Source organism: Herpailurus yagouaroundi, unplaced genomic scaffold, assembly GCF_014898765.1.
Source record: "Herpailurus yagouaroundi ecotype Mexico unplaced genomic scaffold, PumYag 198, whole genome shotgun sequence".
Classification (NCBI taxonomy): domain Eukaryota; kingdom Metazoa; phylum Chordata; class Mammalia; order Carnivora; family Felidae; genus Herpailurus; species Herpailurus yagouaroundi.
The window spans coordinates 2,718,672-2,745,447 of record NW_024412429.1 but is presented as its reverse complement, the minus strand read 5'-3'; the positions used below and the strand labels follow the sequence as shown (position 1 = coordinate 2,745,447).

The 26,776-nt window shown below is 54.5% G+C and overlaps 1 protein-coding gene and 1 non-coding gene across 3 annotated transcripts in view; one reads left to right on the top strand and one right to left on the bottom strand.

Moving 5' to 3' along the window:
* Positions 1-26,776, bottom strand: part of RPS6KA2 (ribosomal protein S6 kinase A2) — a 345,801-nt gene that overhangs the window by 262,744 nt on the left and 56,281 nt on the right. The window lies entirely within an intron of this gene.
* On the top strand, positions 546-650 carry LOC121013505 (U6 spliceosomal RNA). Its single transcript, XR_005782742.1, has one exon. It is a non-coding gene; the product is annotated as a U6 spliceosomal RNA (small nuclear RNA).

Sequence of the window (26,776 nt, the reverse complement as noted above, 5' to 3'; positions counted from 1 at the left end):
CCGAACACAGGCAAATAGTTTGGGAATTGAATCTACGTGTGTGATCTCATCTCTGTTCTTCCCTTGGAAAATTCTCGAGGCTCACGGAGCAGAAGGCATTCGTGCTTCGCATCTTCCAAGGCAGAGCTGAGGTCCCTTGTCCCAAAACACAACCGGTCCACCGAGTCATTCTGTCCTGTTTCCTGAATGCTACTACGAAGCCCCTGTTGAGATTTTCTAGAGTCCCGTGAAATCGACCCGCGTGGTAAGAGCACATGGTACCTGTGAGCTGCTTGCACACCACCCCCGGGTGGCTTGCACGTTAGAATGTGACGTCTGCCCCCCGCTGGCCTCTGTGATTTTTCCCTGTTCTTTTCCCCGAATTTCTTTCCATTTCTCCAGCAAAATGTATCCAAGATTTATCCAGCATCAAGGTTGGTGGGGGAGGTCAAGACCACTCAGAAATTTCTCCTGGCCACAAAAAAATCCACTCCAAGATCCACAAAACCCCAAAAGCTCTAAAATACTGTCCACTGTTAATTCTGTCCAAACAGCAGCCTTGTTCTGCTCTCTTTGTCAGCACCTATACTAAAATTGGAACGATACAGAGGAGATTAGCATGGTCCCTGCACAAGGATGACGCGCAAATTCGTGAAGCTTCCGTATTCTTGACTCTTAAATCTGGAGAACAAAGTGAGGGTTACGGGAGGGGTTGCGGGAGGGGGGATGGGCTAAATGGGGGAAGGGCACTAAGGACCCTAACTCCTGAAATCATTGTTGCACTATATGCTAATTTGGATGTAAGTTTTAAAAGATACAAAATAAGATAAAATTAACAAAACCAGCAGCCTTGTTTCTCCGAGGCTTACCGGGTTCACCCCCTACCGGCCCTCCAATCCCTGCACACCTTCTGTGGATGGTCAGCTTGGTTGGAAGTGGGAAGGGCTCACAGCCCTGCGTGTGTTCACACGGGAGAAAGGACGAATACCCCCATAAAGGTGTGACATTCCTTGCCACTTATGTGAAGGAAGGTTCTAGAAATCCCTAGAAGATACAAAATTTTCAGGTCATTTCCTCTCACTTGCTGAATAGCGTTCACACTGTGCTTCATCTACAAAGCCGGGCTGCCCTTGTATATAATTATGTCGGAACAAACAGACCTTCAAAGCTGTCAGCCTCTCATTACCTAATAAACCACGCTCGACCGTGACCCTTCACCCCCGCCCGCCACAGCCGGGTGTAATAATTGGTAGGTACCTGCAGTGTGCTCTTTACTCCGCAAAGTGCTTAATTACCCCCTTAGATTCCTCGGTGCGTGTCTCCAGATGCCTTGTGAGATGACTCAGACCTCAGACCTTATAATCAGCATCCTGCAGGCAGTGAGGACCCTGCATAGAAGCCGCATGCACCACCGGTATTCAAGAGAATTCCAGACTTCCTCTCTGCAAATTATCCATTGAAAGGCGGAGTGGGCTTTCTCACATAGAAAACGTTGACTCCTTTAAAGTTGCAGAGACAGACACTGAGTGAGGGGCTCGTCCCAGCCACACACGCTGACGCCAGGCTCGTCCCCTGCGTCGGGTCCCTGGTCTGAGTCCTGACGTAAAGGACTCACTCACAGTTGTGAGCTTGGAAGATGCTGTGTCTGGGCCTGGAGAGCTCCCCGCAGCGTCTCGGGGCAGAGAGGCTGTGCTCCTACGACTTTATTACCAGAAGCTCAGCATTGGTCCCCGACATCTGGAGAACGGGGCAAAGAATATAGAAAAATCTGTCCTTACACCTCCTGAGGAAGGAAAAACAAGGTGCTAAAAAGGGACGTCCTTTCTTGGCACAGACTGGGAGGAGGGTCACATTTCTAAAATTAGGATTCCGCATTTCTTGCTTTTGCTCCGCTACTCCTGGGTCCCCGCCCCCACCCCCACGTCTACACGGCAACCCCCCGTGCGGCAGGCAGCCCTCGAGGTGGCCCTCAGCGAACACACCTCCGGACATCTGTCCCCTTGCGCCACCCCTCTCCGTGAGTGCGAGCTGGACCTAGTGTCTTGCTTCAAACCCACAGGATATGGCAACAATGATCGCGTGTCACTTCTGCAATGAGGTGACAAGAGACCGACTTCCGTCTCGCTAGCCATCGACAGCCTCCTCTGCTTGGGTGCTCTGACAGAGCAAGCTGCTGTGTTGGGGACGCTTGGATGTCAAGGCACGGAGGGCGGGCTCCAGCTAACAGCGAGAAGGAACAGGGGCCTGTGGTCTAACGGCCCGCAGCCAAGTGAAGCCGGAAGTAGGTCCTTCCCCAGCTGAGTCTCTGGAGAGCCCTGACAGGGCCAACACCTACACTGCGCCTGTGGGGACCCTGAAGCTTGGGATCCAGATTCCTGGCCCACAGAAGCTTCGAGAGAACAGGTGTGCCTCATTTTACGCCGCTCAGTTTCAGAAAAATGCGTTACACGGCAAAGGAAGCGAATACACCCACCTTTCATTATATTGTCCGAAGACCACACGGCCCTGGAAATGTCCTGGCCTAACCACCCCCCGCCTAGAAGTGGCAATCCTTCCTCTGTACTTTCGCACAAGTGTGTCTGTCTCCTGCCACCCTGTACTTACCCTTTCCGTTCTACCGCTAAGTTTTCGGGGCCACTGGCCCTGGCTAGAGGTGAGCTACCTGAGGGCATCGATCACAACACCCCTGTAGCCCCAGCGAGCTGATGCGCACCGTAAGAGCTGATTCGACTTAGAGATAAAAAGACGTGCCTCTATTCTTGGAAAATTTAGGTGGGGGGGGGGAGGGGAGCAGGCATAGAGCAATTAGAGTCACAAAAAATACAGTATATTCCTGGTTGGATGAACCCCCAAATTAACCTCAAATCTCCTTTGATATAGGATAGTTGTTAATTTTGTCGTGAACAGAAATAACCTCATTTTTCTGATTATGAAAAAACCCACTATTTCTCACTAAAAAGCATTTAAAAATACAGAAAAGTGTACGAAGTAAAATAGTCTGTAAAGCCATCACTCATAGGTCACTTTTGACATTGTCTCTTATGTCCTAGAATTTTAGGCATACGTAACACTTATTTTTAATCAATGTTTATTTATTTTTGAGAGAGACAGAGCATGAACGGGGGAGGGGCAGAGAGAGAGGGAGACACAGAATCCGAAGCAGGCTCCAGGCTCTGAGCTGTCAGCACAGAGCCCGACCCGGGGCTCGAACTCACGGACCATGAGATCGTGATCTGAGCCGAAATCGGACCCTCAAGTGACTGAGACCCCAAGGCGCCCGCCCCTTTAATTAAAATACAACTTTTGCCAACTCCCTGTCTCATACTTTACTGTTTGCATTTCATACGTGGACTTTTTTCCTTATCAATTAACGTCTGAATGTCTATTTTATTGTTGAATATTCCAATCCCGCATTAATGTATATTTAGGTTACTTCCAGTTTATGTTTAGTCGTCGCAAGAGTCGATGTATTATAAGTAAAATGACAGAAAGAGAAGTTATAACTCGACAATCCTAAAAGCCACTGTTTTGGGAGGAAGTCCAGCCACATTTTAGAAACCCTTCCAGCAAATTCCCTAGCTCAACCCCGCAGGCACATACCTTGCATTACTTCCTGCTAGAAGACAGCGGGGCACAGAGCGAGGGAACCCTGGCTTTGGAGGACTGAGGAGGGAGCAAGGAGAGGCCAGATGCCGAGGTCATTTAAGAGCAAAGCAGTGTGAACTCTAAGACAGCCCTTAGACACACAGGGACCCCCCCGTGGTTAGAGACCAGCACCCACAGCAAGTGCGAGGTCTTCCATGGTGCTTTGGAGACAGGGGCTGCCTGACAACTTGGCATATTTGTTTTTCAAGCTTCACTAATTACTTCCATTGTCCCTATAAGCCCTAGAAGTGGTTACCGGTACTGGTGCCATTTTACAGGTGAAGAATATGTGACTTCCTTGGGTTAAAAACAAAAAAATCAGGGGGTGCCTGGGTAGCTTAGTCGGTTAAGCGTCTGACTTCGGCTCACGTCATGATCTCACGGTCTGTGGGTTCGAGCCCCGCGTCGGGCTCTGTGCTGACAGCTCGGGGCCTGGAGCTCACTTCGGATTCTGCGTCTCCCTCTCTCTCTGCTCCCAAGCCCCCCCCCCCAACTCACACTCTGTCTCCCTCTCTCTCTCTCAAAAATAAACAAAAAAAAAAATCTCCATCATTGGATACAATGAGATCTGCTGCAAAGATACCAAACTTTCACACAGAACGCATGAGGCACCCACCCGTGGAGTTTCAAAAGGAACGTCCTGGTGGAGAACTGTTTGATTCCGGCAATGGAATCCACCACCAAGAAAATATCCAAAGGCATTAGAAGTTACCGTCTCCTTCCGGCCAGTGGTTCTCAGGAGACGTTTCTGAGCCTCACACAACAGGTGTGTGGAGCCCAGACACGTCGATGTGTATGTTTGCAGGACAAGTTTTTGCAAAAACACACACAGGTTTGGAAATGTGAACAGACTCACACAAATACAGTGGAGACTGTAGAAAAAATGAAGAGCTATTTTTTAAGCAGAGAGGAGGGGAAAGCACCCTAACATTAGAAATAAAATTCACAAGAGTTAGCAGATATTTATAAAACGCATGACAAGCTTAGCATCTGCAGTGAGTCATTCACATTGAACTTGTCTAAACTCACGTCTTCAACGATTTGAACGTTTCCTCTTTTCCTTGATATCTTGCACGGTGCCGTTCCATATTTAAACAGTTCTAAATCTGGAAGTCACTTCAAGCTACAATGCGAAAACTTGAAGCAGATCAACTTACAAGCAGGAACTGCAAGAAATCCACTAGGTTTAAGGATCCCCAAATGAACTACTTGAACACAACTGTTAGGTCACAGGTATAACCCCAGTTATTTGTGAAAAACCCCAGGCTCTGCCATTTGGACCAGACCGGGAAGCCATCGGCTCCGCGTGCTGAGGTTTCCCGCGTACCTGGGTCAGGTGACTGAAACAGCACGGCTCAGACACCGCAGATTCCATAAAGCACAGAGGGCACTTGTGACAGAAACAACAGCCTCAGGTCAAGGGGCCCCACGGTCACGGGGGACGATCACACCCCAAGTTCAAGCTGGCGGCAGGTGACGGGGCCTTGAGGTTGGCAAAGGGAACCGCCGCTCGATTTCAACGCGACCTGAAGCCAATGTGCCGACGGTGCTGTGACACGGTGCACACGCGAGGGCTGTGTCTGGATGTTGGATGTTGAACGTCAGATCCTCTTTTGCACTTTCCTAAATTTAATTCTTTCCAACCGGAAACGGAAAACACGTAATTATAAGCGGCACTCGAGCGGAGGAGTTAGCCCCCAACTAGCACCACGGAATCCAACGAGGATGATTAGAATCCTCAGCTTACTAACAACGTGCCGGTGACTGGTGAACTGCTCACACATGCCCCGAGTGTGCCCACAAGGATCAGGCGAACCCAACCCGCCCTGACCGACCCTGGGGTCTGCGGGTGCTCGCGGGGGAGGGCGCTGGCCAGCAGCACCTGATGGGGAAGTGTTGCCCCCTTCACCCCCCTTCCTGCCGCGGCACTTATCACCGCCCCACACATACACGTTCTCGCCACTCACAGGGCTTATCTAACTGTGAGAAAATGTCAGCTCCGTGTGGAGGCTTTGTCGCGATCATGTCGACTGCTGCACAAGCCCCAGGGGATGTCACACCGAGGGGCCGGACACACACGCGGGCCCCAACACGATGAGATAGTTCCAGAATGAAGCAGGAGTCAGTCAGCCCGAAAGCACGGGAATGAGGCCACACCATCCGCCCAGAAGACAGCCAGAGCGCTTCCCAAGGTGTTTATGTGGAGCTAAAGAACCAGTATGAAAAAAGCTCATGTATTTCCCCAAAAGCAGTTATAAAAAGGGGACGAGAAAGAGCCATTCCCACTGCCGCTGCTGTGCGTCTGCATGTTTCTCTAGCGACGCACTCCTGTGATGGGGCCGAGGGTTCACCCGGGAAGCCTCGTGGTTTGTGCTCTCCCTGCGAGGACACAGCCACGGCCACGAGGGAGGCGGCCCGTGCACGCGAACTCCACGGGGTCTCAGGCGAGGAGGACTCCGTGGCCGAGGGGGGAGGCCGTGCTGCTGGACAGCTCCCTGGACAGACAACAGGCCCCGGGTGCCTGGCCGGCACAGCGAACACGCCTGCATCCCAGCGTACTCCAGACCCCGGCTGCTCGGCCACGTCACCCTTCTCCACGAGTGTGCAATGGAAAGTAGGGCAGACGTGCGACTCCGCACATAGCTGAACATCGGGGGGGGGGGGGGGGGGGGCAGCTGCTATAACAACTCAGCTGCTTACTCTGCAGGGAGCTCGTTAGCCTCCCCTGCCCCCCGGGGAGCCGCGAATACACCGGGACACACACGGGAGTGCGCAGCTCTGTTCACCCGGCCAACGTGTGTGCCGCCCTCCGCACATGGATGCTGCGGGGGCTTCCCTTCCTCCTCCCCGCTACCTTTCCCACCCACGTGACCCAAGCGACAAACTAGCCCACATCAGGCAGGACTTGGGCCCCCGGTCAGCGCACAGCCCTGCCTCCCTTCAGGGCCCAAGGAGAGTGGGGAAAGGGAAGGTTTGGCGAGACATTCGAGTGTATTTTCTTTCTGGCCCCAGCGGCTGGTGCCACCAGATGCAGAAGGCGTCGTCGCCCCCACCCTCAGTGTCGGCACCGGGACACAAAGACCTCGCGGCGGTCGCACACCCACGTGCCTGTTCGTCCCGGGGGCACCCGGACTTCCACACAGTGCTCCCGCGATCCTACGTCCAGAAGCTGCTCTGCCGGCAAAACACTCGCCAAACGCGGTCCACCAACCTGCACTCTCCCGGTCACGTCTCTGAGGACGCCCCACCCTGCAGACGCGGTGACTTCCTGAGGCCGGCAGCAGGGACCCTCACCCTCCACCAGGGAGGCCAGGGTCTCAGCGCACGGGCACCCCCCGGCCTGCCTCACCGCCGGCTGGTGGTGGGCCATGGTGGCCACCAATGTGGGCGCACGGAGGCTCGGCCACCGTAGCCAGAGCGCAGCCGCGGGCCTGGGAGAGGAGCGTGCAGACTGGGGGAGGGCCCTGGCGTAACTGGGATCCCGGGGGGCTCTTTCCTTCTCCCAAAGCGCGGCCTCTATGGCGACAAGCCGGAGAATCAACAGTGCCGGGCCCTCCCCACTGTGGTCACGGGCAGAAGGCCCGAGGGCAGGCAGGCGCGTGCCAGGGGGACAACAGAACCCAGTGAGGAGAAGCAAAGCCCAGAGCGGCTCAGACACGGCTATGTGGCCTCGGGGTGAGGCCGCAACACCTGGGAGGCAGCTCTTTATTCATTCTGCGCGTCCCCACTGGGCGTGCTCTGTCCCCAAGTTTCAGGAGGATAAGGAAGCTGTCACCAGATTCAGCCGGTGACAGGAACCTGTACGGCAGCTCCGGCTGGAGACGTGGAGGCAGCTGCTCCCGAATCTCCGGCCGGGCATGCCGGGAAGGGCACCGGTCCGCTGTCTTCCTCCTGAGTGCCGCTCCCCGGGTGTCAGCCAGGGCTGCGTAACAAATGCTGCAGACGAGACAGCTACCGACAGACGTCGTTCTTCCGTGGTCTGGCGGCCACGTCTCAGGTCCAGCGTCCGCGGGGCCGCTCCCTTCCAAGGCCTCCGCTTTGGCTTCTCCTGTGCCCCCACATGGTGTCTCTTGGTGCCTGTCTGTGTCCTAGTCTCCTCTTCTTACAGGGACACCAGTTAGAGAGGGCTAAGGCCCACCCTAAGGACATCATTTTCATCTAGTCCCCTATTTAAAGTTTTTTTTTTAATGTTTATTTTTGAGAGAGAGAGAGAGAGAGAGAGCACAAGGAGGGGAAAGGCAGAGAGAGAGGGAGACACAGAATCCGAAGCGGGCTCCAGGCTCCGAGCTGTCAGCACAGAGCCTGACACAGGGCTCGAGCTCACAAACCGTGAGATCATGACTTGAGCTGAAGCTGGACGCTCAACCCACCGAGCCACCTAGGCGCCCCCATGTAATCCCCATTTTAAAGGCCCTGTCTCCAGGGGCACCTGAGTGGCTCAGTCGATTAAGTGTCAGACTCTTGATTTCAGCTTCAGTCGTGATCTCACAGTTCCCGGAACCGAACCCCACATCAGGCTCTGTCCTGACAGTGCAGAGCCTGCTTGAGATTCTCTCTCTCCTTCTCTCTCTGCCCCTCCCCTGCTTGTATCCTCTCCCTTGCTCTCTTCAAAATAAATAAATAAACTTAAAAGAGGAAAAAATTGGGGAACCTGGGTGGCTCGGTAGGTTGAGCCTCCGACTTCGGCTCAGGTCATGACCTCACGGTTCGTGAGTTTGAGCCCCGCGTCGGGCTCCGTGCTGACAGCTCAGAGCCTGGATCCTGCTTCGGATTCTGTGCGTCTCTCTCTCTCTGCCTCTCCTCCCCCCTCAAAAATAAACGTCAAAAAAAATTTTTTTAAAGAGTAAAAAGTAAAAACCTGTCTCCAAATACAGTCACTCTCTGAGGTCCTGGGGGTTGGACTCGGACATGTGAATTTTGGGGACACGAGGACTGGATCCAAACGCTGGTTCTACCCAGCGTTCGTTCAGAGAGTAGGGGGGACAAGGGCAGCACCCCAGCAGGAACGTGGGACACACGTCTGCAGCTCTGGGGGTGACACTGTGTCCACCGCAGCCCCACAGCCTGTAGCCCAGGCCTAGGCGACTTCAGACCAGTCAGGAACACTGCCGCGTGTCGCTGTTTCAGTCGCGGAGTTATCCCTCGTCTTCCGACAGCCCGTGGCTCAGGAAAGAGAAACTAATTCGAAGACAGCCGCCAGGTCAAAGGGCACGTTGAAGGCACCGCCGGGACGGCCCGGGAGGTGCGGAACTCAACCTGGCATGGCGCATTCCCGCCAGCCCCGAGCCCCTCGAGCCACAGCTGGCGGTCTGCCTCGGCCTCCAGATTGCCCATGCCGTGGCCGTTGACGCTCCCTCTTCTTGCCCTGTGACTCTGGCCATACAGCTTTCTGTAGACGGTCGTTCTGACAAGGAGCCCAGCGATCTCCGAGCACACATAGCTCCGAACGCGAGCGGGACGGCAGGAGGGGCGGCCGCAGGACACGAGGGTCCTCGGTCTGGGCGGGGGGGCTCCCCTCAGAGTTCGGGGACCTGCCGTTTGTGCGATCACACGCAAACTGGCCCTCCGAACCCGAGCCCCGTTTAGGTCTGGGGTACCCACAGCCGGACGCTGCCTGATCCAGGGCCGTTCCGGGCACTCCACCGCACTCCCACGAGGTCGGTGGCCGTCGGGTTCACGCCTGCGCCCGCTGAGGACGTCCTACAACAGCTCCTGCTGATGCCCGTCCCCGGGACCCTGGGTGCGCTTACACTCAGCAAACCATCTCTCGAAGTGACATACCTGTGCACAAAGACGTGCCGGCGGGCGCACCCTGGGGCGAGCTCGCGCTGCGTCTGAGGTTAGGGTCCCACCTCGCCGGGATTCTTTGCTTCAAGCACAAGTGATCGCGCCAAGGGCGGAACGGCCCTGCCTCCGCGGGGCGACCTTGAAGACAACCCGCCCCCCAAGCAAGAGGGAGCCCCGGTGCCTGACGCAGGGACCTCTGGAGTGTGGCCGATGGGAAAAGGCAGAGGCGGATGAAACATCGGGGGCTGCCGTGACCTGTGGACGCTCATCGGTGCGGGAACTGTCCTTAGAGACAGGCAGGGAACCGGACACACGACTTTCCATCCACGGGAGAACGAGGCCCGGGTGGGCAGGGCAGGAGCCCTGACCTAACGCAGACACAGAGAAAAAGCCACGTGGACAGTGATGCCCCGTGAAGGAAGCCTCAGCAGTAAGGCCTCTGGTCCCGGGAGCGAGCCCGGCTGGCCTTCAAGCTTTCCCGCTGTGTCACCCCCACGACCCCAGTACTGGCCCCGTCCCGAGCACAGAAAAGGCTGACGATGGCTTACATTCCCACAGCATTTCTGCCAGAAAGTGCCGGGCCCCTTGCATGCATGACACCAGGGGGCAGGGACCTCTGCCCGAGAAGGTGACAGACAAAGCACCCGGCCGTGCGGCTGGTGCCTGCGGACTCCCAGCTGCTGCCCGACCTGCCGCGAGCCTCCTCCCGCTCTGTGCTCCCGGCAGCTCTGGCCTCCCACCTGCTACCTGTGCAGGTAAAGGCAGCTGGGCCAGGTGGAAGGTTCGTGGAAGAAACAGGCGGGGGGAAGAGGTGCAGGTGGAGTCGAAAGCAGCACGGGGGGGTGGGGCGGGGGGGGTTGGGGCAGAGCAGGGGGACCCGCCCGGCGCCATCAGAGGTGCTGGGGCACAGGGCCTCCCCTCCCCGGCTCTCTTCCCCTGCGGATGCTGGTTCCACCTACCCCGGCTTTCCCAGGCTCCTGTGACATTTGTGCACTGGGCACACAGGCCTCCAGCCGACCGCCTGCCCGCCCCGACTCCTCTGCAGCCTGTTTCCTCACAGGTTAACGCGGCCTGGGACTCACCGAGCCCTCATCGTGGACTCCGAGGCCCCATGTCCCCCTCCCCACGTACACACACACACACACACACACACACACACACACACCTGCGACCCCCTGCCCGAGCCCCACACAGGCCCTTCCTCCTCTTCCCCAGACACCCGGCGCCTTCCTTCTGCTTCGCCAGGGCCCTACCCTCCCGGCATGTCCTCCTGCTGCCTCTCTTCTCTGTCCCGCCGTTGTCCCCAGGAGCACACGGTCATCTCCCCAGAGACCTAGCCAGTCAGTGCCCAAGGACAGCCACCGGGTATGTCCCTCGGGCATAAAGAACAGCGTCGCTCACCAGCGCCTTGCCGGGAAAGCCTGACCCCTGGTCCTCAGGAAGGAGGGCGATGCGGCCCGTGTCCAGCCGCCCTGTGACTCGGGTTGTGACTTGGGGCGAAGCACCAGAAGCTGGAAATTCCATAAACCCAAGCTCTCCCCTTGGAAGCGGAGGGACCTTCCCGAGGGCTGAGGTCGCCCTCCCACCGTGTGGCATACGATCACACAGAGAAAGGCCCAGCTCTGCAAGGGACAGATTCCATTTGCCTAAAAGGAGGTGAGGCCCCAGCCGGCCACACTCCCAGTGTGAGGTGAGGGCGGCCCTGGCCTGTGCACCACAGCCCAGCAAGTCACAGGGTACACCCCTTTCACATGTGCCCCTGTAGCCACCGGGCCCGGCAGCCTTTCCAGGTCAGTGAGGCCACAACAGAGAGATGACACATCACAGCATTATTTCTGCCACTCAGCGGGGTTTGCTAGCCCCGTGCTGTTTCCTGGAAACCCGACAGATGTGACTTCAAGCTGCCTGTTTGTTCTCCAGGGGGTGTGGGGAGACCGGCACCTTCTGGTGATTCGGGAGGGCCTGGCAGGCCAAGGCACGTGATGAATTCCAGGGACGGGAACCGCACGGGGGCCCCTGAACCCCCCTCCCGCATCCACACGCTGGTCACAGGGAGGATTTCTGCAGGTTCGGGGGGCAGTCTGTCCTGCTCCAGAAACGGCTGAGCAGCTGCTGGAACCCTCAGCAGGGTGGGGGTGGGGGTGGGGGGCTGCAGACGGTACAGGCCTGCCTGCCTGACACGTGCCTGTCTACAGGGAGAATCCATCCACCCCAACCCGCCCCCGGGGACAGAGACAGATGACAGGGCAGGTGGGGGCAAGGACCCTCTCTCCTGCCGGACTGGGTGTGTGGTGACCTGAAACAGGATTGGGGCCACCACTCAGGGCCCGGGAAGGAGCCTGGACGAAAGCGTGTGTGTCTGAGCTCAGAATCACGGTGTTCTCGAGTTTCCAGTTTGCGAGCCCCACAAATTTCCTTTTCTTGTTTTTTTTTTTTTTTTTTTTTTTTTTTTTTTTTTGGTTCAAGCCAGTTGGATTGGACTTTGCATCACCAGCGGACTCTAACGCTTAGGCAATCGGGGATCTGATGCAAAGCCAAAAAGATGCACAGACTCCTGGAAACCCACAGAACAAACAGAATATTCTTCCTGACTGTTCACAGTCAAAGGCTGTGGGGCAAAGAAAATCCTGAAAAGCAGAAGCCAGTCTTCCCATGAGAAAAAGATCCTGAAGCACAGACAGGCCCAACCAGGCTGGATCCGTGAAGACTGATTTACCACTTCCTGTCTGATCAAAAGGGGGCTTACGCTGTATACCTCAGTTTGATATTTTTAAAAATCTTGCTCTAAAAATGCATCCACGGCTCGCGTGTAGTTATGAGAAACTATGTAAAATCAGTGTCTATTATTTTAAATACCTGTGTCTAATAAACGTAATTCGTTACGGCCTCATCCTCCAGAAGGGGCCGCGAGGCCAGGCTAACCTGGTGGGAACGTCACACGGAAAGGACGGGCTCGAGAGAAGCCTGAGCTCAGCCCACGGCGTTTGTGAGGAAATCCAGAGCACAGACTCCTTACAAAGCTTCAGATTCTAGAACTGGGGACACGTGTTAGTTTCGAGGGATAATTTAGAATAAACTGAAAGAAATCTTGAGAGAGAAAGAGGGTTTACACTATGCATCAGATAGTAAAACCGTAAGGAGCCGGTCCCTTCAAAGGACGACACTGGCGAACGGTATTGAGGGGCTGTTGCTTAAAGTCAACTCCAGGATGATCGGTCCGTACTCGGTCCGTGCTCGTGAGGAGGTTCCCACAGAATGATTCCTTCGGAGGAAGGTTCTAGGTCTTGGGGATCCCTGCCTTGGGCGCGCCTGGCCTTCTCAGGCAGAGACAGCCTCCGGAGCGGTTACGTGTCACAGCGTGACACGGGTTCGAATCATGCTGTACCAGCTCCTGTATCCCTGCTCACCTGCTAGATCTCCCTGCTGCCACCACCCCCACGGTCCTGTGTTCGTGGTGGCTCATCTCCTGGTGAAACCCGGACCTGGAGGTTGGACGCTCCTGGCGAGGTTTTACCTACGTGGTCACCACGGCCCTGCCCCCAGCCCTTACTGTGACACGTGGGGGGCGGGGGGCAGCCTGCTCATCGTGAGCAGCTCGTGCTGTGGGTGAAGTCACCGCAGGAGGCAGACACAGGTGCCATTTCCCTTGCAGGTGGCGTTATCACAAGCTCCTCTCCCCGGGGCCGTGCTGTGCCTGTTGCAGCCCGTGGGTCACCGAGGGCAGAGGGCTGGCTGTCCTGCCGGACCGTGAGCCGGAGAGGGCAGGCCCATCTACCTCGTTCACAGCTGCACCCCCAGGACCCAGCCTGGAGCAAACGCGCCACAAATATTTATAGAACAGATGAACCATCATCCTTGGGTAGAACAGAGATACAGCCATCCTTACCTGGCTGCCCTTCCAAATAAGCCTCTTGCAAAGAAAATTTCAGTCACAACCCCAGAAAACCAATCTCCGTAAAGACCCAATAACACACTTAGAATCGCCGCTGTATTGTCCCACGTGAGCAGCCTCGAATGTTAACCGGATGCCGTCTCAGTATTTTCTCTACATTCACAACCTTCACGACAGAAACTGGATCCAACAGCTCTACAGTCCGTTCTTAAAATACAACGTCACTAATCACACGCACCATCACCAGAAACAAACGTGTGCCGCTGGGGGTGAATATTTTACGAGAAGCAGAGAAATGAAGGACAGGTCTGTGCCTTCGCAGATCCGAGAAGGTCAGGGGGTTGTAAGAGCCACAGGATGCCCTTAGGAGTCACACAGGGACACCAGGCCGGGCCATCCGAAGAACTACGTGTGTGTTCTTTCCTCAGATTCCAGCTGCTTGCATTTTTAACCCGCTGCTCAATTTCTGTGAGGCTTCACTATCATCAATTTCCTTGGAACAGAATTTTTCATTGATAAAATGGGAAGAGAATCGATAAATGGGCAAACGATTAGTGAATTATACTTTCTGTAACCCTCTCTCCTCCTCTTTCCTTGACGTGGGTCATTATTTTCCAGCAACCACTTTTTCATCACCACGTAGTAAATGTTTTGCATTCATGGCCTTTTAAATAACCCTCCATATAAACTGCTTTTAAAAACGCCAGTCTTTGGCCCCCAGGGTGGCTCAGTCGGCCCTGGGGTGACCGGGTGGGGGGCTAGCTGTCAGGACCTGCCCTGGGGTGACCGGGTGGGGGGCTAGTTGTCAGGACCTGCCCTGGGGTGACCGGGTGGGGGGCCAGTGGCCCAGAGCACGAGAGCCCCACAGGGCAGGGTTGGGTGTGGCTCTGGATGGGTTGCTTCCCCATGAAAGGTGCTCTTCGAGTGAGCTGTTCACTGTCTCCAGAAACCGGCTCACCCTGGGAGGAGCAGCGCCCCCAGGGTGAGCCCCCCCACATGTCAAAGTGTCAAATGAAGACACTGTGAAGATGAAGAATGGTTAAGAGAGGCGGGTAGGGGTCGCCATCGCGGTTCTCTGGTGGTGGTGCTGACCCCTGACATGTGTGCCCATCGCGGTATAAAGGGAAGAGCTCAGAAGGGCCCCAGCTCTGCCCCTCCCTCTCTGGGTGACCTGGAGCATTTCAACTTCTCAGACCCTCAGTCTCCTTGTCTAGAAAATGGAGTCGTGGGCGGTGTGGTTTCTAAAACCCTTTCCGGTGCCCAAATGGTATGAGCCCCTCCTCATCACCTGCAGCACCGAAAAATGCGCATTCCTGTACTTGCCAAGGACCCCAAACTCGGGGCCACTGGATTCTAACAAAATGTACAGATTCCGTCCCCAAAGTTACAGAGACGCATCTACGCGTACTTCCAGGTGGCTTCCCGTGTCCCTGCGTGAAGTCAGACCTTCAGAGAGCGGTTCGCCCAGACCGCACAGGGCTGACTTGCGCTTTGTACGGTGGTCTTACCCCCCCCCCCAGCCTACGACTCGGGGCGTCACCAAAAACATCACTGAGAAACGCCCTGTACTTAACAGAAGGCCACTGTTGGGGATACCGTTCACTGCTTTTCACACGGTGGGCTCGCTAGAAGGCCTGGGTGGGGGTGGGGGGGGATGTTTCTCTCTGGGCTCAGGGACAAAAAGACGTGTTCACCTGAACAACCGGTTTTAGGCTTTTTGTTTGTTTCTTGTGGCTCAGACCCCATGTGTTCGTTCTGCTGCTCAGGGAACCAGCAATCTCAGAATCAAGGCCACGGCGTGCCATCGGCAAGCACGCTGTGCCTCGGGACTTCCACTGGGGGACCAACCTCACGCCTCACTTCAGATTCATTTTTCTACCTTATGTCCTTCACCTCATGCACTTACTTATTCTTTAATCTTATGTTTGAAAACAGTTTTTTAAGTTTATTTATTTATTTTGAGAAAGACAGAGACAGCACCAGTCCGGGAGGGACAGCAAGAGAGGGAGAGAGAGGATCCCAAGCAGGCTTCGCTCTGTCCGGGCAGAGTCCAACACGGGGCTCGATCTCACGAACCGCGAGATCGTGACGTGAGCCGAAATCAGGAGTCTGACACTTAACTGCCTGAGACACTCAGGCGCCCCCCCAGGGGCACAAATTCTGCCTTCAGGTCTGTCCATATGTTCCTACAGCGTGAGCACGCCCCTTGCTAGCTTAACACCTCAGTTTTCTTAACCGCCAAAGTAGAAGGAAACAGCTTTCATTCACCTTATAAAATGACCAAAAAAAGTATTTTAGGAGTGGTTGTCAAGTGAAACATAAATTTATCTTTAAAAAATATTTCCATGTATAAAGATCTACAAGTAAAATTATTAACCCCAAATCTACATATAGCAAGCACAGACACATTTAGAGATATTTACTAAAGCCAGTGAATCACAACATTTCTCATCCAACGTCAAAAAAGTTACACGAAGTTAAAGAAAACAGATTTTCTTCAAAAAGTATCGAGACTCACAAATCCCTTACTTATGTTGGTATGCTGGTGATTTAAAAAAAACAAACAAACAAACCTGCAGCTCATAATTCTCTTTTTAAATTTTTTTTTCAACGTTTTTTATTTAGTTGTGGGACAGAGAGAGACAGAGCATGAACGGGGGAGGGGCAGAGAGAGAGGGAGACACAGAATCGGAAACAGGCTCCAGGCTCTGAGCCACCAGCCCAGAGCCCGACGCGGGGCTCGAACTCACGGACCACGAGATCGTGACCTGAGCTGAAGTCGGACGCTTAACCGACTGCGCCACCCAGGCGCCCCCATAATTCTCTTTTAAAAGAGATTCAATTCAGGCGCCTGGGTGGCTCCGTCAGTTAAGCATCTGACTTCAGCTCAGGTCATGATCTCACAAACGGTTCCCGGGTTCGAGCCCCGCGTGGGGCTCTGTGCTGACAGCTCGGAACCTGGAGCCTGCTTCAGATTCTGTGTCTCCCTCTCTCTCTGCCCCTCCCCTGCTTTTGCTCTGCCTCTCTCTCAAAAATAAACATTAAACAGAATTTAAAAAATAATAATAATAAATAAAATAAGAGAGATACAATTCAGGGCACCTGGGCGGCTCAGTCGGTTGAGCAACTGATTTCGGCTCCGCTCATGATCTCAAGGTTTGTGGGTTCAAGCCCCACTTTGGGCTCTGCACAGACAGCGTGGAGCCGGCTTGGGATTCTCTGTCTCCCTCTCTCTCTGCCCCTCCCCCACTCACGTTCTCTCTTTCCCAAAACTCAATAAGCATTTTTAAAAAAGAGATAACAATTCAAAGTAACTTCCCTAACAAATCCAACAGACAGCCTACAGTCGGTCCGCCTGAGCCGGCTTTTTGTACCCTGACACAGCGCACAGGACTGTAGGTGTTAGAGTTATCTCACCTACAAGCGGGGACACGGGGGGCGGGAGAAGTGGGGAGGGCGTGTGTCACAGGCCGAGTCTCAGTTTGGGAAGGCGCGAGTGCTCCGGACACACAGTGATGACGGCTGCACCGCAAAGCAAACCGCGTAATGCCACCGCACGGGACACCAGAAAACGATTTAAATGGTCAAGTTTCATGTTACGTGTGTTTTACGACAGTAGAGGCGTTTTTTAAAAACGAAAAAAAAGAATTTAAGGGCAAACTGCTAAATCTGATTCTCTCCCACGACTTTGCCTTTTCAGCAAGGGTTTCAGTAAAGGTCAACTTCGCCGCATTCCGTTCCCTTTGCTTCTGACATCGCAGGACGACTGAGCGACGCGGCCTCCGTGATGGTGAAAATACATCCGGGGACGCCAACAGTGCCTCCGTTCGGGCTCTAACACCCCCTCGAAAGCCAGGCAAGTGGAAACGGCAACAGTCCGAATGGAGTTGCCGACCTGCGCTCGGTGTCCCCGTGACCTGCGACACCGGCGCACGCGCGCGTCGCGAGGCGCGGAGTCTCACTCGGCCCCACGGAACAGCTTGGAGCTTAGGGCTCGCTGCCCAGCATCTAGGACAGCAGTGATTTCCCGGCAGCAAATTAAAACCGTGGCGACCTCCCCCCGGATTCCCAGCCGAGGGCGAGGTCCCCCCGCCCTCTTCCCTTCCTGGGAAAGAGCTTCTGCAGTTTCCTGTGCGGCAGCCTGATCATCGTCCTCTCTGCCCCGAGCCCGGGGGGCCGGTCCCGCAGGGCGACCCAGCCATCCCTCCAGCCCCCCCTGCGGGCTCCGGCCTCCGCCTCGCCCCTGCCCACCGGCGGCACAGACCCCAGCGGGGGGCGGGAGCCCCACTTCCTCCGCCCGAGCGCTGCGGCGGGCGGGCCGTGGGGTGCGAGGCTCTGGCGGAGATAAACCTGAACCTGGCGGGCTCCCAGGCGACAGGAGAGAGCCGAGAAGCAGCGCCTGGAGGCCGTCCATGTCTCCGAGCCCAGGCGCGCGAGCTCGCTCCGCTGAGTCCTGCCAGCCGTCAACACCACGTGCTTCACGAGCAACGAGTCGGCTGTTCCAGGCTGTCAGACTCCCGGCAGGGGTCGCCCGGAGACCCCTCCCCCAGCCCACCTGCCAAGGCCGGAGCGCGGTCACACCAGGAGGGGACTCGGGAGGAGGGCGGGAAACACGCTCGCTTATGTCTCGGGTGGCACTCGGCCAACTAATGGACACCGACGAGGCAAGGACCGCACTGTCCGCGGTCTGAGCCCTTTGAGGAACGCCTCCACCGCGCGCACGCACACACATGCACGCCGACACTTGTGCGTGCACGCGGGCACCCGCATGCACAGACGCTTCTGCACACACACACCTCGATGCTTGTGCTTGCACACGTGCACACACATCAACACTTGTGCGTGTGCACGCATACACACTCACACATCGGCACTTGTGCGTGCACATGTACGCACGCAGTTGACACTTGTGTATGTGCACGTGGCACACACGCACGTCGACGCACACATGCGCCCACACGGACACTTGTGCATGCACGCACATACGTATGCACACACCCACATCGATGGTTGTCCTTGCACACACATGCACACGTCAACACTTGTGCGTGTGCACATGCACACATCCACATCAACACTTATGCGTGCACATGTACACACACACATCAACACTTGTGCATGTGCGTGTATATGCAAGCACATCAACACTTGTGTGTGTGCACGCATACACACTCACACATCGGCACTTGTGCATGCACATGTACACACGCAATTGACACTTGTGTATGTGCACGTGGCACACACACATCGACACTTGCACACATGCATGCACACGGACACTTGTGCATGCACACACATACGTATGCACACACCCACATCGATGGTTGTCCTTGCACACACATGCACACGTCAACACTTGTGCGTGTGCACATGCACACATCCACATCAACACTTATGCGTGCACATGTGCACACACACATCAACACTTGTGTGTGTGCACATGTGCACACACGTGCACACTGCCACTTGTCACACATGGACATTTGTGCTTGCACACGTGCACACACATCAACACTTGTGCGTGTGCATACATGTACTGACACTTGCGTGTGCATGCACTTGCACGTGCTGGCACTTGTGCACACACGTGTGCACCGACTTTCTGTCTTCAGGGACACACTACTGCAGGCTCCTTGGAGTACGGCCTGCCTGGGCAACAACAAAGTCTACTTTGCCCTCCTGGGGAAAACAGAGCACCCTCACCTCCCGAGAACAGGCAGCCCTTTGTGGCTGTCCCTCCCCGCGACCCTGGTCTTGGCCACGGCTGAGCATGCAACCTGTGTGCACGGAGCGAGGGCAGGGTCAGACCTGTGAGGACACTGGGTGAGACTTCTGGGAGTTTCTAAAGCTTCCTGTAGGTACCTAAATCGGCCCCTCCTCTGAAGGCCTAAAGACGCAGTATGGAAAAGGTGCCAGCCGACAATCAGCTTCTAGGTGACAGATACAACAGAAGTCACCGTTACGGACGTGGCTGTGGAAATACACTGCTTTAAAAAGGTAGGGCCTGGGAAGAAGGCATCAAAGACAAAGAGGAAACTGAAGACGAAATGGACAGAACCTGCCCTGATTCAGGGCGGGACACATGACAGGTGGCGGCACAGGATAGCAGTGGCCGGCCCGTCCCTTCCTTACACCACAATCTTAAAGGATACGTCTTTTCCAAATGAAAGTAGTTGTACGACTGTGCGTTTTGTTGTAACCAAACCCCTTTGCATTCATTCTGCGGTCTCCAGACCACAAATACCGTATGTTCTCTCCCCCAGGAGGCAGAACCGATTAGCACACATTTATCCATGTAAATGTCCTGTTTGCAAGGGTGCACGTGTGCACGCGTGCGCGCGCGTGCACACACACACACACACACACACACACACACACACACACACACCTCAGAAGACACGTAGAAAGCTTTGGAAAGACTAATTACCAGGTTAGCCATTCCGAGGGGCATTCTAAGGCAGAATTTGTATTAATCATACTTCTTATTAAAAAGACTTTGTTAGGTGGGGGCACCTGGGTGGCTCAGTCGGTTGAGCGTCTGACTTCAGCTCAGGTCATGATCTCACGGTTCGTGGGTTTAAGCCCCACGTCGGGCTCTGGGCTGACAGCTCGGAGCCTGGAGCCTGCTTCCGATTCCGTGTCTCCCTCTCTCTCAGCCCCCTCCACCACTTGCACCGGGTCTCCAACTCTTTCTCTCTCAAAAATAAATAAACGTAAAAAAAAATTTTTAAATGCATGGTTTGTTCATAGGCTGAATTATGTCAGTAGAGAAAAATGCCCCTTTTAAAAAACCCATTGCTTTTTGCTACTGAAAGCTGGCAAAAAATACTAACACAGGGGAAGTGACAGAAACGAGTGTTCTCCCTGTTCACAACAAATTTCTTCTCTCTTAGTTTGCCTGGGTCCAGACAGTCTCCGCACGTTTCAGTCTTGAATTCGCAAACCATCGGGAGCTTAAGAAACGTTCTAGTGCCATTCCTTTCCCCTAAAATTAATCCACATCTCACCCTTTTGAAAGTTCTGGATCTGAAAGCCTATATGCAGCTTTTCACAGACAGAAGCCGTCATTCTGGGAACAGGCTCCACCGCCACGGAGGACGCAGCTCACACCGCAGACGGACCCGCAGCCCGGTCCCGTCCCGCAGGCGGCTCCGCAGGGGCTTTGAGAACGTGGCATCTGCAAGCCCTCCTCCGCGGCACTTCTGCGTTGAAGGAGGACAATACCAGGCATGTTCCTTGAAACCCGGGCTCCAGTGGTCCCGCCTGGACACTTCAATTATGTCGACAGTCCTTCACTCTGGCGGAAGAATATCTTATCCAGGCTTGACTGCAACTGAGAACTTTTTACTGAGTCTGTGTTTGGCGGAGGGAGGGTCGTTAAGGTTGCAGCGTTATCACCAACGCAGGAGAATTAACCGTTTATGTTCTCTGTCTGTAACCCACGCAGCCCCTTGAGAAAGAAGCTTATGTCACGTGGGGGCTGTTCGCAGCGTAGTTGACATCAGCGTCACCTGGGGCCTGGGGTCGTGGCTCTTCGGAGGAGAGAGGGCTTGTCTGGAGCCACAAACATTTTCTTTGATTATTTTCCACGCGGAATAAAATTAAAGGCCTCCGCATCCACTTCTAAGGGAGGATCTATCTGGTCTTCCATAAAAGAAGGAATCCCAAGAGACAGACAATAAGCGACTCGGCAAAATCAGAAAGAAGTTCAGCAGAGCTCCAGGCGGGCTTGTCCGCGTGGAGATGCCCGGCCTGGTCCGGCCGCGGACTGTGAGGGGGCACGAGGGTCGCCGCCTTTCCCCGGGCCCAGGGGACCGCACGCCACAGAAAACATGGAAAGAGCTCAGCCGAAAATGTCATCTTTTCTGGGGGTGCCTGGGTGGCTCAGCTGCTCAAGCGTCCAACTCTTGATTTCAGCCCAGCGCGTGATCTACAATTCGTGAGTTCGAGCCCCGCGTCTGGCTCTGTGCTGACAGTGAGGAGGCTGCTTGGGATTCTCTCTCTCCCTCTACCCCTCCCCCGCTCGCATGTGTGTGCGCTCTCGCTCTCTCTCTCCCTCTCTGAAAATGTTTTTTTAAATGTCATCTTTTCTGCACGACACATTTTGCCCGAATCACTCGAAACAGCGTGCTCGCCGATGATTCTCACTCTCTGTCTTCACCTGGTGGCAGTGTGGGTGAGCACAGAAGCCGCAGGGCGGGAAGAACGGGGAATCGAGCGTCTGGATAATCCTGTCCTAATATCACCAGACTCGTGACAGGATTCTGAGTTGTCCTAACAACTCAAACTCCAGCAGGGTGAAAAAGTCGTTATCGAAGGCTCAGTGCTTTTGAAAATGCATTAGCAAAACAGATCGGGTCTCTGGTCCCCAGCTAAACAGCGGTCATGGTAAATCTCGTGGCTTTGAGATGCAGCCCTTTCCTTCTTAATGGAATTTAATTGCAGGTGTATGTAAGCACGTGAACTCAATGTTGCCATGGAGACTGTGGCAAGAGATTGCCTTCTATTTTATGCCACGGGAAATCTCCATGACAATCCCGGCTCATTCACTTCCCAAATACTTTTTCAAAGACGTTATTTTGAAGCACTGCTCCCGCCGCTCACTGGCCGCTGCTTTAAAGGGATAGTTGTTGCTGTCACACTGGGCATCCGACCCTGAGCCACAGAACTATGGTGTTTGCACAGTTAGGCCCAAGACACGCACCAGCGGATCACAATGGGACAGAGAGGGAAGGAGAGGCGGCTGAACCCGGGAAGGTAAACCCGGGAGGGTTAGCGCCCAACCAGCAGGTGCACGGGTCAGGATGGGAAGCACTCCGCCGTGTGGGGGCCGGCTCCCCAAGCATGGGAGCTGAAGCACCCGATTCTCTGCTGAAGTGCAGATTCTCTGCAAAATGGAAAGGAATTCAACACGAATGGGCAGCTTCTACTAACGTGAGGGGAAGTGCTTGTAAAAGGAATCTGGTGGGGCACACCTGGCCAGCTCGGTCGGTTGAGCATCTGACCCTTGATTTCAGCTCAGGTCGTGATCCCAGGGTCTTGGGATCAAGTCTCGAGTTAGGCTCCTCACTGAGGGTAGAGCCTGCTTGCGATTCTCTCTCTCTCTCTCTCTCTCTCTCTCTCTCTCTCTCTCTCTGCCTCTCCCCTACTCACACACTCTCTCTCAAATAAAAAAATAAAAAAATTTTTGCAAAAGGAATCTGGAGACCAACAGCATCGAACATAATCTTCACCGTATCAACGTATAAAATACTTAGGTAATGCACGTTTTATTTTTTATGTGTGCATGTCCATAGATGTCTAAACACATATGAAAGAAAAACAAAGTACGTGAAGGCTCTGACCATTTATGTCGATCTCAATTGCATCCAGTCCGCAAACTCCCAGCAGGCAACGCGGTCTCACCAAGGTCACGTTTGCCAAGTAGCTAAGCGCGAGAGGGTAGGACTACGTGCCAGTGCACGGGCCTCCAGTCTGGTCCTTTCTGAACCCCACGGCGCTGCCACGCTGCTGGCCGACACAGGGGGTGCAGGGAATGGTGTGAAGAACGGTCACTGGGCACTGAGGAAGGAAAATGCCCAGAAGGAAAACCATCCAGAAGAATCACAGTGTTGCACGAACACCGTGCATCTCGAGAAGGGAATGCGGACTCCTCAGCTGGAAACACCCGTAGAAGCAACTGTGGGTGTTGACGGCGGAAGGACATAAAATCTGCAGACTACAGGGGACCCTGGGTGGCTCAGTGGGTTGAGCGTCCAACTTCGGCTCAGGTCATGATCTCACGGTGTGTGAGTTCAAGTCCTGCCTCGGGCTCTGTGCTGATGGCTCGGAGCCTGGAGCCTGCTTCGGATTTTGTGTCTCCCTCTCTCTCTGCCCCTCCCCTGCTCATGCTCTGTCTCTCTCTCAAAAATAAATACATATTTAAAAAATTTTTTTAAAAATCTATAGACTACAACGTCGTGTTTCTGAAGCAGGGAACCATGGGTGGGAGCAGCTCAGTGCCACCAGGGCTGCTGCCCCCCCAGGACCCCCCGCCCTGCCCCGCATGGCTGGGCTCCATCAAGCAGTGGGTCCTACGTGAGTCTCCAGCCAGGAGCTCACCAACAGCGTCCCCCCAGCGGCTCCCACCTCTGACGCTTTTAATAACACTACTGTTTTTTTGTTTTTTAAGTTTATTTATTTATTTTTGAGAGAGAGACAGAGTATGAGCAGAGGAGGGGCAGAGAGAGAGAAGGAGACACAGAATCCGAAGCAGGCTCCAGGCTCTGAGCTGTCAGCCCAGAGCCCGACACGGGGCTCGAACTCACATGCTGTGAGATCATGACCTGAGTGGAAATCAAGAGTCAGATGCACTACGGAGGGAGCCCAGGTGCCCCAACACCCCTAATGTTGCTACAGCGGGGTTCCAGGGCGCATCTACAGCTCCTGGGCAGGCACGGTGCACATCAGCGGGTAGTCCTAAATAAGCTGCCCCCTAATAAAACATGAGAGCCTCATTTAACCTCCAGTGAATCATAAAAGACAGTCATAACTGCCTATAGCGCTTTATCTTTCTCCCCCAAGACCACAATTTAGAGAAGACTGGCCTACACTGGAGCAGAGGGGGTGAGGTGTCGAGCTGGCGTGTAGAAAAGGACATAAAGAGCATCCGCTTGTCTGAAAGGCCGAGCCGCACCCTGTAGCTGGAGGACTGAGCAAATCGCGTCATTTCTGGCTTCCTTTCCCCGTCTGTGAAGTGCGCTATCGGTGAAGGAACAGTCGCCTCGGGAAGGTGGCCAGGACGATGGCAGGTTGTCGGTGATGACCCGTAAGTGAGGAGCTCGTGTTGGGTGTGCCTGGCTTGGCCGTGACATTGCTCTCAGCACCTGCTGCCACAGAGGGCCTCCTACCTCTCTGGGTTCACGAAGGTCAGTGTCTTTTTTCTAATATGCTTAATGTTTATTTTTGTGAGAGAGAGAGAGAGGGAGAGAGAGAGAGAGAGAGAGAGAGTGAGCAGGGGAGGGGCGGGGGGGGGAACACAAAATCTGAAGCCCGACGCAGGGCTCGAACCCATAGACCACGAGATCATGACCTGAGCCAAAGTTGGACGCTCAACCAACTGAGCCACCCAGGCACCCCTACATTTATTTATTTTTGATAGACAGAGCCAGAGGAGGAGCGCGGCAGGGTCAGACAAAGGGAGACACAGAATCCGAAGCAGGCTCCCAGCTGTCAGCACAGAGCCTGACGCGGGGCTCGAACTCACAAACTGTGAGATCATGACCTGAGCCAAAGTCAGACGCCTAACCGACTGAGCCACCCAGGCGCCCCAACAGAGGTCAGTGTACAGGAGGAAGCCACAAGCCAAGTTACAAATTCAAACAGAAAGATCCTTTCGAGTTGCTTGGATATATAGTTACGTCCACATCTCTTACGCTGCATTAGTAAACTGCAATCACTTGTCAGCTGCCCGAGCCACGCAGGCGCCCCTCCCCTTGTTATAAAATCAAACAAACAAAGAGGGAGAAGAAATTCACTTAGCTGCTGAACCGACGGCCCCTGCAGGTTTAGCGGGAACACGCGCTGCCGTATCTGCAGCTTCTACGACGCACCTCGTAAAATAATCCCATTTCTCATCAGGGCGCTGCGAGCACCTGCTTACGCCCCAGCAGCCAAAACGTACCAGGATTTCAGACAGGAGACCCTGCAATCCCCTCTCGTGGTGAACAGTCTGCTGAACACAGACCTGCAGAGAAGCGGGAAGAAGGGGGGAAAGACACGAAGGGAAACGCTTCGCGCGCCGCTCTCACCACCTTTTCCAGATCCAGAATGCTCCCAGGTGACGCTGCATGAGGTTGGATTCGTGTGCGTTCATTCTGAACGTAAGAGGGGCCTCCTACCGGGGCGCCCAGGAGGCTCAGTCGGCTGGGCGTCTGACTCTTGATGTCGGCTCAGGTCGTCACCTCACGGTTTGTGGCATCGAGCCCCGCGCGTGGCTGCTTGCTAAGCACGGAGCCTGCTTGAGATTCTCTCTCTCCCTCCGCCCCTCTCCCCTGCTTACTCTAAAATAATAAAACAAATACAAATTTTAAAAAAAGAAAGAAGGGACCCCTGCCCATCAACCCAAGGCGACTCTGAAAACATGGCCAAGTGCTAGAGGGGTCAGGGTCAGGCTGGCCACCGGCTTCTGCAACTGCTTCCGGGGCCCTCCCAGAGCCTCGACCCAAATACGGTCAGAAAACAAGGTCCCCACAGAGATGGTTCTTCTTGGAAATCCTTCTACCTCTGACCATGGCTCTTACCATAACAGGCGTGTGGGACTGGTCACTGGGGATGATTCACGAGTGACACCCACGCCCACCAGACACAGTCTTGTCCACTTGCCTACGTCCATCTCTGTGGCCAAGAGACGAGGACCACAGGCAGCGTGGAAACTCCTCGCTCCTGCTGCCCAGGGCCAGTCTGAGGGCGGAGAGGACAGGCAGAACGACGAAACTTTATCTTCCCAGGAGACACGGTTCCTCACTGACCATAGAAAGCCGAGTAGAGCTCTGACAACCACCACCGGTTGGAGCTGAACCATTTTTTTCTTGATCAGATCATAAGCAAGACTGAAAAATCGTTATGAGGAAAGCGGAGCAGGGCCGCCCCTCCCACTACAACACGCTCGTCCCCGAGCTTACTCACATTAGGAGGCAACGTGAAATAGTATTCAGGCACCTGTCTAGCCCCTTAACTAAAATAACCAGAACACCTTGAGATGTTACAGGACCCTAAATCAGTTACCACCAACCTTCAATGCTACGGACACCATTTTTGTGTCTGATAAGGAAGATCTAATTCACACAAGAAAATGGTAGAGAGAAACTTTTCTTCAACCAAGTTCTTAGTGTTGAGCTATTTATAAAACATTAGAGGGACACGGGAGTACCACGAGTATGTAAAAGGTACAACGTGGGGTTCAGTGGAAAGCTTTGTTCACATGGATGTCAGCCATCAAATGCAAGACTGACCGTTCACACAAGTGGCTTCTTTGCATCCAGGAATACAGGCTCCTGGGATCGGCCGGGACTCCGTATTGCCCCACGGGACTTGCAGACCCACGGAGGAGATGCTGAGACGCCCATCGCTTCTCTGTGCTGCTCCTGAGATGCACAGCAAGCAGGACAGCCCCTACCCCAACAAGGCTGGTGACGTAGGGCCCCCAGAAAGCTGCCAGATGCTTAGGAGGGTTTTTAAGTGTGTATTTTGTGTTTTTCCATTTTTTTTTTTAATGTTTATTTTTGAGAGAGAGTGAGCGAGCATGAGCAGGGGAGGGACAGAGAGAGAAAGAGACAGAAGATCTGAAGCAGGCTCTGTACTAACAGCAGAGCCTGATATGGGGCTCGAACTCACAAACCGCGAGATCATGACCTGAGCCGAAGTCGGACGCTCCAACAACTGAGTCACTGAGGTGCCCCCATGTGTATTTTGTTTAGCATGAACCAGATATAG